General features: G+C 39.2%; 1 long non-coding RNA gene across 1 annotated transcript in view; it reads left to right on the top strand.

Annotated features, from left to right (window-relative positions):
- LOC130577825 (uncharacterized) overlaps positions 1-8,838 on the top strand; it is a 33,101-nt gene that overhangs the window by 22,730 nt on the left and 1,533 nt on the right. The window lies entirely within an intron of this gene.

The raw sequence follows: 8,838 nt of genomic DNA, 5'->3' as shown, positions 1-8,838 counted from the left end.
GTGGGAAGGGTTTGGGTCAGCTGTGGGAAGGGTTTGGGCAGTGGGAAGGGTTTGGGCAGTGGGGCTGTGTCCACCTGGAGCCTCACAGGGAGAACCACAGGGTGACACAGTGAAGGTTGGGGTGACCCATGTGCGGTTCCCAGAGAGGAAAAGGAGGAAGATCTGCTTTGAAAGAGGCACCAGGAAGTCAATCTGAGCATGACCTGAACGTCACCCCATTTTTTTGTCTTCCTCTACGCCGTTCTCTAAAGAAAAGCCAATTCTGTTTCAGAAGAATAGGGGCCTCTCATGTTGTTATTCATCATGTGGCACATGAAACACCAGCACTAACTCCAAAACTGTGAGTTAACCTTGTCCTTTCATCACCTATGGTCAGCTCATCACCGGGCTGGTGACTGCTCAAAGCTGCCTGAAAGTGCTCGAGCCCCAGACAACTAAACTTTTATACATCAGTACAAAAGAGGCAGAGAAGACGAGAAGGAAAACTGATTGTCCCGAGGGACGCAGCGCAGCGGTTTGGGTAGTCCTGCTTAGAAAGTCACTTGTGGCTTTTATAATGAGGAACTTAAGGTTTGAATTTTCAGACTTATTAGCTGTACATTTGTTTGTTTTTTATTAACTTAATATAGTACGTGCYACATTTTCCTTGGGGTATTGAGTCGAGTGATGGATTCATCCAGTTTAGCTCTAAACGCAAGAGCTCTCTTTTTCATAAAACTTTGAAGAGATTTGGGTCTCAGGTTTCCTGAAGGATTTTATTCTGTGCCTGTATATTTTGGTGCAGCAGCTAATGTTTTCTGTCCTGTTTCCTTTCTGAGAATATGTGCTTCTGGCTGATGTAGGGAGAGAATGTAAGTTTTTGTTTGTTCTCTTTCTTGACCCGTGAGAATTAGAGTTGTCTTCTTATATGAGCAGACAMAGTTAAACCACTTTAGKCTACAAAAGAATCACTGGAAGTTTCCAATCCCCTCGCTCTCTGCTTCAGTGGAAAGAAAAACAGGTTTTAAAAAGTCTGAGGAAGRTATGGCTATTAAGCTAATCCAGTATACTTCATCTAGCTGCTAAAAATCTTGACTCTTAAGAGTGATTAAATATAATTGCATCAGTAAAGGTGGTGTAAAAAARCTCCTGGCTTTCATTAGAAGCTATCTTTAGGAAACCATGATTCCCTGACTTCAAAAGTTCCATGTAACATTGCTGTTTTATTTTGGGAGTGCTTTGAAGGTTTCAGGGTTATGTAGAAAGAATAAATAAACCCTGGCAGAATAAATACACTATTYTGAAGTATTCTTCTATATTTCAGTTTATATCCTCAGTGCATGCTATTTATTCAAAAAGAAAATTGGGTATAAAATGGAGAAGTTAATGGATAGATATTCAACCATCGCAAAGATCTGATCAAATAGTAAAGATGTTTGGAAGAAAAAAAAATAAATTAACAACCACCTATGTGCCAGATAAAATTTTCATAGGATGGAATGGAARGACTCCCAGTAATTTAAATTAAAGATGTTGCATTAAATTCTTCTTTTTTTGCAATTCTTCAGTTGGGAAGAGAATYTGTTCATTATTTTAAGAGCTGAAAAATGAAGTTGCTAAACTTTCTCTCCTATTTTCATAAATTTAAAATATGAGCTGTGCCATATCCTTAACACAGCACAATCTTTATAGAGAAATTAAAATTTTTCCCAGTTATGTGATCTGAAACAGCTCTTCCTAGACAGTCAGATGTTAAAAAATTCAGCAGTTTTGGTATAATGCAGAACACCACATGCTGCTCTGTATCCTTGGGGCTGCACYGGGTATTTGCACTTTTGGGTTTGTTTTGTGGATTATGAAAAATTGTGTAAACTGAAAGAGGACTGTAAAACCTCCTCCACTGAAATACTGAAAATTACAAAATAATCTGGTTCTTGCATAGCTTTACCACTGACAATGCCAAATATTTCTACAACTATTTATTGCAAGAGCCAGAGACAAAAGTACARCAGTGAGCATTGTTTGCTTAGAGAAATCACTCCCAAAGTGTTCCAGGGGAGTAATCGTCCTTTTTTTGTGGGTATTCAGGAGCAGTGATAATTCTGAAGCAGAGAATGCTATTGGTAATGTTTCCACTGGGATACTCAGTAAAAGTGTGTTTATCTGTTCCCCCTGACAGAATTTAAGCAGAGTTTAAGTCCAGATCGTGACTGGCCCGGGGTGAGGTGCTAAACTAAATGCTCATGTGTGTTCTCCACATACTTTCTGCTTTTAAGTTATTAGAGATATTAAAACCATGAAAATATGTTGATATTCAGGGCATTTAATGAAATTTTCAAAATTTGTATACGTGCATATGCACCATATTTCTATAGGCATCTATAGGTGGATATGCACCATACAAAAAAAAATAATAATGTGGATGCTGAAAAATAAATCATTCATGAATTCATTATTTCTATCCTGTTTAACTATTTGCCCCTTACCTTAAGGATCCCAATGTGGAAAAATATTTTTATAATTTGTGTTTGGCACTTTTGGCCCTCGTGCAGTTTCGATTCACAAGCTGAAATCCTGTTTCCATGGAAATCAGCTGAATTGTTGATAAGCTTTGAATTTCTCCCACAAATTAAGGCAAGCAGGGAACATCATCTGGGCTGATTCTGTCCATAATGTCAGCTGCAGTGTTTTCCCTTTTATTCCACATGAATGGGAGCTGTATTTTGGTGATGATTTCAGTCAAGACTCCCAAACGTTACTTCTACAAGTTCTCTTGTATCAAGAAAAACTTTGTTTTGAGGGTGTTTGATRGCACTGAGTGACTTTTTGTGTGACAAATATCTGTGATTTCCTCAGCAGGAGCAGCAGATCTGCCCCTACCCCACACCACAAATATCAGCAGCGGGTGGAGTTTTGCTCTTTTGCTCTGATTACTTTCAGAACAGCTGAAATCAAAAGGAATTTTTAGGAAGTTAAAAAAAAAATTAAAAAAAAAAAAAAAAAAGAAAGAGCGAGCTTATATTATAAGCTTGATATGTAGGTTGAGAAGAGGGGTTTAGGCTGAACTTTTTTTGTTAGAAAGTCAGAAGTGAAACTCAAATGCCAGTTTTGGGTTTGCTTGGCTCTGCTGGGATTGGGAGGGATGGACGGGGTGGGAATTTGGGAATTTGGGATTTGGCTGCTGAGGGACGGAAATGCCAGGGTTTGGTGGGAGGGGGTGGTGAAAGCAAACCCTTCCCTGCCCTGCAAATGTCAGGTGATGGGTGTTGAGCAGTGCTCACATTCTGAGGGTATTTCTGGCTTTCCTCAGCTTTGATCCTGCCATCGAATCCGCGGGGGTGCAAAAATCCACCCACACAGATCCGATGKTGAAATCCTGCCCTTAATTATTTATGGTTTGGTTTGGACAAATTACTGTTCCCTGTGCAATAACCACAGTTACTACCAGAAATTCAGAGCAGTCTAAAACATGCATACATTATCTATGCATGAACATTTTTTTTTTTATCAAGATCATACCTTTATTAATGTGTTTTGAGGCTTAACTGAAAATTCTGAATTCTCAGTCTTGCCCTGTGCTGATTTTCACCAGAACAAACTGGCCTGGATCTATTAATTCTTAAAAAAAAAAAAAAAATTAATTAATTAATAATGTTTATAATCTAGCCTACAACTAAAAGAACATCCAGTTATGCACCTTACACTAAGATTCTAATGGTTTGTTAAATTGGAGATGGACTGCACCAATTTTCTGCACCCTCTTTTTTAAATGTCTCTGGGCTTTATTCATGAGTCTAACCATCTCAAGTTAAATCATTTTCATCTGCATAAAAATAGGAGAYGAATCTCTTAGGAAAAAGAACCTTTTAACCATGAACAATGAATTTCACGAAACAAAAATAAAATCAGAATTTTAAAGCAAAATCAGACATGCCAGAGCCACTGCAGAGCTTGGCAATGCCAGACAGCACCATTCTTTAATTAAGTAAGGAAAACCTTGTGAGTTTTGTGTTTCCCAAAGTTTTCTTCTTTCCTTCTTTTAATCTTACTTTTTCCTGAATTTTTAATTCTAAGTTGATGCTGATATAATTAATGACATAACACTTACAAACAGGTTCCCAGCAAYTGAGTATTGCTTTCAATTTGGATTTTTGTCTTTCATTTTTTCCTTTACTGTTTGTAAAAAATACACTCGGAAAAGTTCRTGGGTAGGACATGGCAGATCCTTCCACTTCTCACATGTTCTCAGTTGGAAATGAACTGAAAATCAGGAGAAGCTCCCAGGTAATTCCTGTGCCTGCTTAGAATTGKGTAAAACTGACTTTTGTTTGAAGTTAAAAATCTGCACCCCATTTTTCAACGAGGTGCTCTAAAACATGTTCCTGATTATTTGCTTTTGATCTGATGAGAGGTAGCACCAGTTTTGATTTTCGAGTTCACGYGTGCTTTTGGATCAGTGATTTCAGTGCTGTGTGTTGTGAATGTGGATTCCAGTCCCAGTCTCTGTATCTGAAGCAGCTTCTAGAGTCACAGGAAATATTTGTTTTGCACAAATTATTATTGAGGAAATCCAAATGGCAATAAAAGTATTCCAGAATGGAATTTTCTGGTGAAAATCACGTTTGTGCGAGTGACCTGTGTGAAAGTGTTAGAACCTCACAGAGCACAGTCTGTCTCACCAGAAACAGTTCATTTGCTTTTCACTGAAAAGTATTTGCAGTTTTCAAAAATAAAATATAGCTTTAGCTGTTTTCCAGGTTGTTAAATACTGCAAAAGCCCTTTTTTAGTTTGGTACAGTGTGTATTTCCAAGTCATGGTTGTGTCTGGTGCTTCTTCAAAAAAAAATGTTCTTAAGCTTTCAGAAATTCACGTTCCAGAGCTTTGGTTCTCTGTAGTTGGTGTTGGAATGAATTTTTTTTTCTAAGCCTGGACTAAAACTTTTGAGGGGCTCCTCAGTCTCCTCCTGGTGGAAGGGAATTCTCAGCTGAGGTTGAGGGTCCCCTAAAGGCTTTTAGTAATGAGAAGCATCACAACAACGAAGAGTTTTGCATTCAATGTATTTGTACACTTGGGTTTTTCTTCCTGGCAGAATTACCAGATTCTATCATGGATTGTGTGGATATTACAAAATTTTTTAAAAGATTGTCAGCCAAGGTTTGAAAATCACAGGTTATGCTGGAAATGATCAATTTTTGGAGAGCCAACCTAGAAAATTTGCTGATACCCCTTTCAAAGTTTCAAAGCATTCAGCTCTGTGCTGGACATCCACCTATAAACTACAAAAATCCAAATTTACCACCTTTCAGTCTCTGACCTACTTGACCTACTTGAGCTTTATAATAAATTGCTCTAAATCCATACTTGCCAATTAATACTTAGTGATAACTGATAGTTTCCCACATCAGGTATATATCCATATGGGAAACATGAGCTGCAAACAAGAAGTGTGTTCCATCCTTCCAATTACAAATAGAGTGTGTCTTTTCAAAACCTGCAGATTTTCTCTGTGAATTAATCTTCCATTGTCTTTTGTTGGTGTCTTTCAAGTTCTGTTGGCTTCCAGTTAAAGATAAAACACCAGAATTGGACCTTTTAAAAGAAGCAAAACGGGATAGGCATCTGTAAAAGCAGTGCAATGACACCAAACCTGTGGGTAGAGTTCACAATTATTTGTCTAAATGCTCATTTATTGGTAAAGCAGTGTTTATCCAGTGTAATATTTTGATTTTCTAGTGTGCTGCGAGGTGGGTGTTATCATGACCTCCTGTGCATTGAGGAAGGTTCCTAAAACACCTCTCAGCTTCCTCCATCTCCAAATATTTGCAGATRAAAGTGTTTGATTGCTGGATAGACTCATGTTGTGCCAATTCTCCTGAGCAGAGCAGGTGATTGGATTTTTCTGGTGGGTCCCACAGGAAAATTGGATTTTTCTGAGTGGAAGCCAGCACCCAAMTGCTGAGCAAAGCACTCTGCACCCACAGGATAAACTCACCTGATTGGGGTGGCCTTGCTCCCAAGGGAAGGAGGAAATAAGGCACCAAGTCTGCAATTAGACTAAGGATTAGGAAAGAAATGTTTAACTGAAAATAAAAGCCTGATGTGTAATCATTCACAAATCATTTATTTATTTTGGATGATTTTCTGTGCTGTTTCTTAGGGGAGGATGGACATTATTCTTTCACCTTTAAATTCCCCTGAATTTAAAATACAGAKGGTTCATGCTAAGTGCTGCTTTCTGTACGTGTGAGTGATAAATGTAACCTTTGAGGCAGAGCCTTGTGAACTGTTTTGTGATGGAACACATCRAAGTAGCACAGGCATTTTGCATAAATAAAATTATTCCAGAGTCGTTTTCGCCAGCACTTTCTTTGTGGCTGGCTCAAGTCAGTGTATTTGGCAGTGCAGTTCCAATGTAATATTGGAAAGAAATTGGAAATTGGAAAATTGGAATTGGAAATTGGAATTGGAAATTGGAAATCCCAATGTAATATTGGAAATAAAAACAGTGATGTGGATTTGATACAGACAGAACTAGACTGGGTTACTGTGAGGAACAGCTCCTGGCTTCATCAGGGCTGAATCCCTTCAGTCAGATTTTAATGTAAAGTTTGCCTTTTTCAAATCATCAATTTCAAGTCATCATTTTTGCATTCAGCACTAACAGAGGCTGTGCCTGTGACTCTGGGGTGGCATTCAGATAGAATTTGATTTTTTCCCAACCTTTAAAGCCCCTGTGAGGCCGAGCAGGACCGTTCCTCTGCTTTTGGGGCTTTTTGGGCCCCCACAGGTGAATTAAAGGAGAGGGGCTGCCCCAGGAGTGGCATTTTCTCAGGATGCTCAMGCTGTGGCTTGCTGCAAATCCCATCTGCCCTCTCCACATGCAGCACTGGAAGCTTTTCCTGGAACAAGCTCCTCGGGGATTTACCTGCATGAAGTGGTCACAGGAAGGCAGATGGGCCACATGATGACAGACTTGGACCATTGCACTTGGCAGAGAACAGACCCAAGGAGTAGGACAGTGATTTTATAGGTCAGAATTTCTACCTGAATATGTTCAGTGTGGCTCATTTCCCCCAGTGTGGTGCAAACAGCAGTGGGACCGTGTGGGGTTTGGGTTTTCAGCATTGCCAGGTGGGCACTGCAGCCTGCAAAGGGGGTGTTTGTGCAAATTTGTGCAAATTTGTGCAAATTGAAGGTATTTGCTCTTGTCTGCGTGCTTCAGCCTGCCAGGGATGATTTTTTGCAGGCTCTGTAAAGGTCAGATTGTGCTTTGTCAGTTGACGTTGGGGTGAATTAAATTAGACTTGAAAGCCACAGCAATATCCCAGGTAATAAAACTTCATCTTGAAGTAAGAGTGATGCATTTGTCTTCTGCTTGAGGAAGGAAGGTGTAGGATAACCCAGGCTTCTCATTCTGTTTTGTCTCTCTCCAAAAATGCAAAAAGAAGGCTTTGGGCTTTACAGAAGCTTTAGGAAACTTGGGGGGAAAATTACAACCATTCCCTGACCCAGTGATGGTTGTGTTTTAAGTGCCGGTGCTTTGTAACACTGAGTGCAAATGTTCTGCTGCTCCCTGTGAAGGTGGAACTCTCTTGGTCTTCACTGGCAGTGGAACCAGACTTGCTGCACATCTGTTTTGCAGATTTTAGGTCGTGTATTCACATTTCAGTTATTTTTCTCCAGTTTCTCTTCCTCCACTGCTCTGTKTGAGCAGTGGCATTGGCATTAGTTCCTCACTAACTTTTTACTGTGCTGATACCCTCAGTGATTATTTATAATTGGATGAAAACTGTGTCTGTCTGAACGAGTACGACAAGGCTTGAAGCACTAAAAAGAGAAATTTTGGGTGCATTTTCTCAGCCAAACAAATTTTTATATACCAAGTATAGTATTTTATGTTGCCCAAGGAAAAGGATATTGTTTGCTACACTTTAAAATAACACAAAAGCCATTTTAGCTCTCCTTGAGGCCAGTGACAACATTCCAGTTGCTTTTACTGGGAATTTCCAGGAGACCCCTGATGCAGTTTCTGTCAGAGCAGGAGAAAGCTGAGAGCCCACAGTACCATGCAAATGTAAAATGAAATAACTTGGTGCTGTACCATTTGTTGGAGCTGATTAATTGGGGGAAGCTAATGAGCTGCTAGCTGGATGAAGGTAAGAGCTGTGCTTACCCAGTGCACCAATTCCAARGTGCATTCAGAGAAAAAAAACATTTTGTCTGTACAGTCATTGCAATCTGACATTATCTCACTGCAATGATTAAGCTGTTGTAATTAACTATTGTTAATAATTAGGTGTTTTAAACAAAACCACCAAAGCAGAGGTGCCTCCTAAGGGTATATATTAAATGGTTATATCACCAGCACGTGAAAAATCACTCTTGTTAAATGTTCTACCATACGTGACTGTCTGAAAAGCAAATGCAAGGAAACAGCAAAGTCACTCAGGATATGATTTTAATTCCTGAGCTACACATTCTGTCATCTTCCAGATATTTATTCACATTGGTATTTTTTTATGTGAGCATTCCCATGGTTTTGGCAGTGTTCATAATCACAGTTGATRTATTCTTTCAGATTCTGCTCCCAAACTGCTTCTGGGACTTCATGCAGTTTGCTCATCTGAGGGAACCTCAGATAAGTTATGTGCAAAATTGATATTMAATCCCAGAGCACCAGGTTTTGCTGCACCTGATGCAGATGTAACACATGGGACAGTGAATGATGCTGTAGTATTATCAGTACTTACTAGTACTTTTCCTTTCAGTATTTTGTCCTTTTTTTTTTTACTTCTTTTTCTTCTATTCTTTTTTCCTTTTCTTCAAATTTTCCCTTTCTTCAAATTTTCCTTTTCTTC

Source organism: Malurus melanocephalus, unplaced genomic scaffold, assembly GCF_030028575.1.
Source record: "Malurus melanocephalus ecotype Western Australia unplaced genomic scaffold, MMel_1.1 scaffold_197, whole genome shotgun sequence".
Classification (NCBI taxonomy): Eukaryota; Metazoa; Chordata; class Aves; order Passeriformes; family Maluridae; genus Malurus; species Malurus melanocephalus.
Note: the sequence above shows the minus strand (reverse complement) of the source record. Positions and strands in the feature narration are given on the sequence as shown.